We start from the raw sequence: 6,595 nt of genomic DNA on the forward strand, positions 1-6,595 counted from the left end.
AATACTGCAATATATCAACTAATTTCAATCAACCTACATCTAGAATATTCTTTTTTTTTCTTTTAACAACCTAGAAACATTTGTTTACTCAATAAAATGGAACTAGTAATTGTGAAATAAAAATCACTCACCCAGTGCGTTTTGTTTGTTGGGTGGTTTTATTCCTAACGTTAATCTAGCTGTGGGCTGTACTGCCAGCCCTCTGCATCCTATCTTCAGCTGCATGTCAAAGCATCGGAGCTGTTAACCGAACCAGAGCTCCTGATCAATCCATAAATGGCACAGGGATGGGGATACTTGTTGCTGAACTATTTTAACACAAAGTCTAAGTGAGCACACAATCTTTATTCAGACAGTTCTAGGCTTCAGTCCAGGGTCTGTCTGTCACTCATGATGAGGCCCTGGGCAAATTACTTAAGCCCCCTCCTGTCCTCGTCAATAAGAGAAAATAAATAATAATAGCATGGGCTGAGTGGATTAGATGAGATAATGCCAGCAAAATGCTTAGCCAGCACCTGGGATACTTTAAGCACTCTCTAGGTAAGGTTTCAATTAATATTAGTTATAAGTAGTAAGAGCAATAAGAGTGATGATGAAGATGATGGTGATGATGAAGATGATGGTGATGGTGATGATGAAGATGATGGTGATGATGATGACAATCGTGATGCTCTCTAATCAGTCTCATAGAGAACACAAAGTTAATTTCTAAGTTAAATCACAACACTGTTACAGTAAAAATTTACTGTATTTTTAAGAATTCATGATCCTTTTTGAAAGAATGTCTTCTAACTCTTATCTGAATGAGCCATGGTTAGGTGCAGAATTCCAACTGAGTGACAGGCTCTGTATAATTGCCTCATTTCTCTCCCTATATTATTCCTACCTTAATTCCCAACCTCCCTTGAAAATACTCCGTGAGAAAATTAAGGCCTGACCAGGTGGTGGCGTAGTGGATAGAGCATTGGACTGGGATGCAGAGGACCCAGGTTCAAAACCCCGAGGTTGCCAGCTTGAGCATGGGCTTATCTGACTTGAGCAAAAAGCTCACCAGGTTGGACCCAAAGTCGCTGGTCACTTGGTCTGCTGAAGGCCCGTGGTCAAGGCACATATGAGAAAGCAGTCAATGAACAACTAAGGTGTCGCAACGAGAAACTGATGACTGATGCTTCTCATCTCTCTCCGTTCCTGTCTGTCTGTCTCTATCTATCCCTCTCTCTGACTCTCTCTCTCTGTTCCTGTAAAAAAAAAATAATAATTAAGGAAAAATTATTACATTGCTATTGAAAATAATTAAAGGCCTAATCATTTTTAAATTATGCTAAAATGTTAGCTAATTTTGGAGGTAGAGTTAACTTCACTATTTGTAGACTCAACATCATTGGTTGTATTAAAAATAGCCTAGGCCAGAAACTAGGCACAACCTCTCATATCTGTTATCCACAATGTGCTTGCACAGTACGCATTATTATACCCACTTAAGGCTCAGGAAGCTTAAGTACCTGACACATCAAATTATTAGTAAAGCATTGTCGTCTGCCTCTTAATTTTATTACTTCAGACTTTGAAATAAAAGTGCACTGAAATCATTCACTTTTCAAATGGAAAGAAACAGAAATAGGTGCAGGCATCCCCCAAACTATGGCCCGCGGGCCGCATGTGGCCCCCTGAGGCCATTTATCCGGCCCCCCGCCGCACTCCCGGAAGGGCCACCTCTTTCATTGGTGGTCAGTGAGAGGAGCACTGTATGTGGCGGCCCTCCAATGGTCTGAGGGACAGTGAACTGGCCCCCTGTGTAAAAAGTTTGGGGACCTCTGTGTCATACTATTGGCTAAATAAATGATTGTTAAGACTATGTGGTTCACAAAGTGGTGGAACATTTTAAAAAGTAAAAAACTGAACATGAGTAAAAAAAAAAGGATTCTGTAGCAACCAGCTAATTTAGTGTTTTGTCTGTTTGCTTGTTTTTAAAATTCAACCTTTCAGTCAGACTTAATAGGGCTACCTATTGTTTTTTAAATTACAATATCTGAAAAATAGGAGAAGAGGACACTGACTAAAACATACAGATTGAACAATATGACATGCACACCAGCTTAATATCATGCTCTTGTTGAGGAGTATTTAACTTGTTGAGATCAAAATAATGTTTCAAAACACAAAGAATATAAAGAGGTGACAGTTTGGCTATTCCTGAAGCTTTTACAAATAGTGAAGTTAATACAAATTAATGTCATTTTAAAAATAGTTTTCTGATAACCAGAGTTAACTACACACTGCTTGGGTCCCTTGAATTCGATAGAACTACATTAACATAAATTCCACCGACCTAGGATTTGTTACCATTCAGGCATCAACTGGGCACATGTTTGCCTTCCTGATAACTAAGAAATAGTATTTCTTTTAAATCATGGGAGATATATCAACATCATAAACCTTTCCAATCCATTAAAAATTACACTTGAATAGCAGCATCTTTCTTTTTCATGATAATATCATCACCTCATGTGATATCAGTTACATACTTAAAATCAAAACTCATCTTTTTTATAAACTACCTTCAGATTCTAACTCAACCGATTAAATATTTCCAAAAGCTGACAATGAGCACAGACACAAAAATGTTGAAAGTACAAGGAGGGAGAGAGAAAAACAAAAGACAGTGAACGTTTTCAAGTAAGATAAAAGACATATTACACAATAGCTAACAAAAACGCCATAAATTCATTCCTTCATCCAATACATATTCGGCATGACTATAGCCATAGTATATAGTGCCAGGAACTCAGGATAAAAGAATGAACTAGACTCCGTCTGGGTCCCCAAGAATTTTGTTCTATAGTAGAAAAGATAACCATTAACATGTATAAATAAAACATTGCTAATATGGACTAGGGATTTAAGGAGTTAGGGAGGACTTCTCAAAAGAGGTGGTATTTATCTAGGCCTGGAGGAATGAGTGGGATGTTATAAACAAGTCTTCATGAAAAGACATTCCAAGGTCCAGGCTGAGATTAAACTAACCCTTTTTCCTCTGAGTCACTGTCCATGTGGGGATGCTCCTAGTAACCTCAGTAACCCACCTTAACGAGATGGCCCATCAGGTATGACCAGGAGATAGGCGATAGTCATCGCTTCTTGGTTCAGATACTGACTCCCCTACTTTTCCTAAAAATGAAACTTTACTGGACATTTCAGTAGTGTACCCATTTCATCTCTGGAAAGATTTCAAGAATTGTTTCTAAACTATTCAAGCTAAGAACCAGTAGGGAGAAATTTGGACCCAAATCAGGGTCATCCTAGGCCTTCAGCAAGACTCCCAGGCTCTGTCTTCCTCTAACTCCTCCCTCACACTGTTCTCCCTTCAGGTGCCCTATCCTTCCCTGTTTCCTGGGATCCAATTTCTCTTTCCTTATCAAATCTCAGTCTCCTCACATAGAGGATTCAGCAAGCAATTGGTCATGTAGACCTGAAGTTCAAGGATGATCCAGGTCAAGAAAAGAAGACTTAGGCCCTGGCCAGTTGGCTTAGTGGTAGAGCATTGACCTGGTTATGTGGATGCCTTGGGTTCAATTCCTGGTCAGGACCCACAGAAGAAACACCCATCTGCTGCTCCACTTCCTCCTCTCTCTTCTCTTTCTTTCTCTCTCTCTTCCCCCCTCTTGCTGCCATGATTCGATTGGAGTGAGTTGGCCCTGGGTGCTGAGGATGGCCTCACCTCAGGTACTAAGAAGAGCTCAGTTGCTAAGCAACAGAACAACACCCCAGATGGGCAGAACATCACCCCCTAGTGGGCTTGCCGGGTAGATCCTGGTCAGGGAAGATGCAGGAGTCTGTGACTGCCTCCCCTCCTCTAACTCGGGAAAAAAAGAAGAAGAAATTACACCTTTTAAAAAAATCATGAAGTCTTGACCTGTGGTGGTGCAGTGGATAAAGCATTGACCTGGAATGTTGAGGTCATCAGTTCGAAACCATGGGCTTCCCTGATCAAGGCACATATGGGAGTTGATGCTTTCTGTTCCTCTCCCCTTCTATCTCTCTTATCTCTAATGAAATAAATAAAGACTTAATTTTTTTTAAAAGAATCATTGAGAGTATTGACAATGTACTAAAAGGTCCAGAGGCTAGGTCACAAGGAAAAGCTTATATCTTGATTTCGAGTGTCTTGACATGCAATAATAACGTAAAAAGGGGAATGGAGAGGTAGGGGTACAACGTAGATCACTTCAAAGCAAGAATATCTAATACTCTTGGAAATAAATGTGAAAGGGAGAAGATAAAGGTACCTTTGATTCTGTGAGCAGGAAATCCTGGGACACAGAAATGCTGTGGTCATGACAGCGAGATGGGAGCTGACTTCAGGGGACAAGCTAGGTTGCACCAGACAGTCGCTGAGTTTCAGATTGCTTACGGAACCTCTAAGTTAACATGTCTTGCTAGTGGTTGACATATATACATTATACACACAGGCTGAAAATACAGATTTTCAAAGAAGCAGAACCACAAGTGAATTGTATTTCGAAAGGCATGAATATAGAGTAAAATTCTTCACCCTCAGAGATGCTAAAAGTTCTTGGAAAGCAATGCAAATATATGTATTCTGGTGAAAAAAAAAATGCAACTCACATCCTAAATTGGTTGTGCCAAAAAAAGAAATGTAATAAATTAATGTAGTCCATTACTAATTAGTTTATCTCTCCTGAATATTCATATCCAAGGAAGTGTGGAGGAAAATACTGTTTAAATGTCCAATTTAGTTTAAACCAATGTAAAGAGTTACTTCCAGAATTCTCCTGGCTCCCTTGGAATACAAAACTCAGGCTCTCTGTGAGACTCCTTCTCCTCCTGTTTCTCTACAGTGTGTGTAGGGGGTGAGGAAAGGGGTTGAGGCCTCAGGTGGGCACTCGGATTGTTCCGGCAGGCATCTACTGTTAGGCAGGGTTATGCCTACTGGGCTACGTGCTGTGTCTTATGATAGCATGAAGGCTGAATTCGGAGGGAGGTGACTATCTGCCTGCCTCATGGTCCTATCTTCTGGCCCAGGCATGAGCCCAGGGAGCAGTGCCCATTCTGTCCTTGCTGACTTGACTTCTGGTTTCTTATTGTTTCTACCCTCTCAGCCACCATCGGGCCTCTGAGCCCACCATCCATCACGGCCTCCATGCTCTTACCTCACTCTGCTGGGTCTGGCCACTGGCAGTTGTCTTGTTCTCCACTCAGTGTCCAGATCACAAAAAACTGACAGAGGCAAGAAATCTAAACTCTGGTTGGAGGTCGCTGACTATCCAAGCCAGGGAAGACTAAGGCAAGGTTGTAAACTCAGTGAGGCCAAAGGAAAAAATTAACAACTGCCCCCATACATATTATGTGCATGTTCCTGGGTTACTAGACTCTCAGGTGATCTGCTGTGCCCTCAAGAGCTAAGAACCACCACAGAGATAAAGGAAGAAAAGTTTGAGTGAAGCTTTCAAAAAAGCAGCCAAATGAGAAGAAAAAGGGGCCAGCGAAGGCAGAAAGGAAGGCCAGGGCTGGGAGGGGAATCAAGAAAGTGCATGGAAGGAAAACCACAGGGAGAGAAGAGGGGCATGAACAGAGGGTGACCTGTGGTGGCATGTGTCTCAAGGATGAAACTAAGAGGAAGTCAGAGGTTTTACTGGGTCAGTAAATGATCTGTTTCTCTAGTAATACAGAAAGTTGCTGTTTCCTCCCATTGAAGTTGGGCTCCTTGGCATAAAGCTTGTCCAGCCAGCCCTTAAACTAGATGCACAAGTGTTTAATATTATCCTGGTTTAACTTAAATAGAGAACCCGGAGAAGGAGCAGAATGCAGGCATTAGTGGTGATGGTGCCACAGTGGGGCAGCGTGGTGCAAAGGGTTTAAGAATTAGTAGGTGTGTTGTAAATGCAAAGATATTTTGTCAATACTTGGCCGAGAACCCTTGGTAGGGACATTGGAGAAGCCAAGGTGACTGGTATGCATGTTTAGCACTGGCCTGTTGTTATAAAAGTCTCTGATTTAACTGGTTGACTGCAACTTCTCTCCTTAATTCTGTTATGTCAAATGATGTGTGTGGTGGTCCTCATGGAGTCCGGAGAAGAAGAAACTGGGTAGCAATAGCTTGTCAGCGTTTGTCCCGCATTGCCCCCCCCTCGGCTCTGACCTCTCCAGGGCATTCTGGAGAGCACATGTCTGCATGGGCTGAATCCTCTGCTACAATCATTGCATGGCTGCCTCCTTTTCTATGTGCCCATCTGCATTTTAGGGCTCAGACCTGGAATCCAACTTTCCAGAACCCTTTTCTGCTTACAATTCTAAATTTGAATCTGCACAAAATTTGGAAGGTGGGAATAAAACAGAAGCTTTTATTCACTAGCTGCACTTGCAAGCTGATTTCTGGGCAGCTGACTGGTAAGGTTCGGAGTATTTCCGGTTGCACTCCTGAGACTCACAGGCTCTAGCTGGAGCTCCCTGACCTTTGATCCCCGAGCTCTCCCAGGGGAAACCAAGTTAGGTTCTATTTCCCTGATGGATTCCAGAATGAGGCATTTGGCCCATAGTAATCCTCAAAAAATCATGTGTTTACTTTAATATTTAG

Source organism: Saccopteryx leptura, chromosome 5, assembly GCF_036850995.1.
Source record: "Saccopteryx leptura isolate mSacLep1 chromosome 5, mSacLep1_pri_phased_curated, whole genome shotgun sequence".
NCBI lineage: Eukaryota > Metazoa > Chordata > Mammalia > Chiroptera > Emballonuridae > Saccopteryx > Saccopteryx leptura.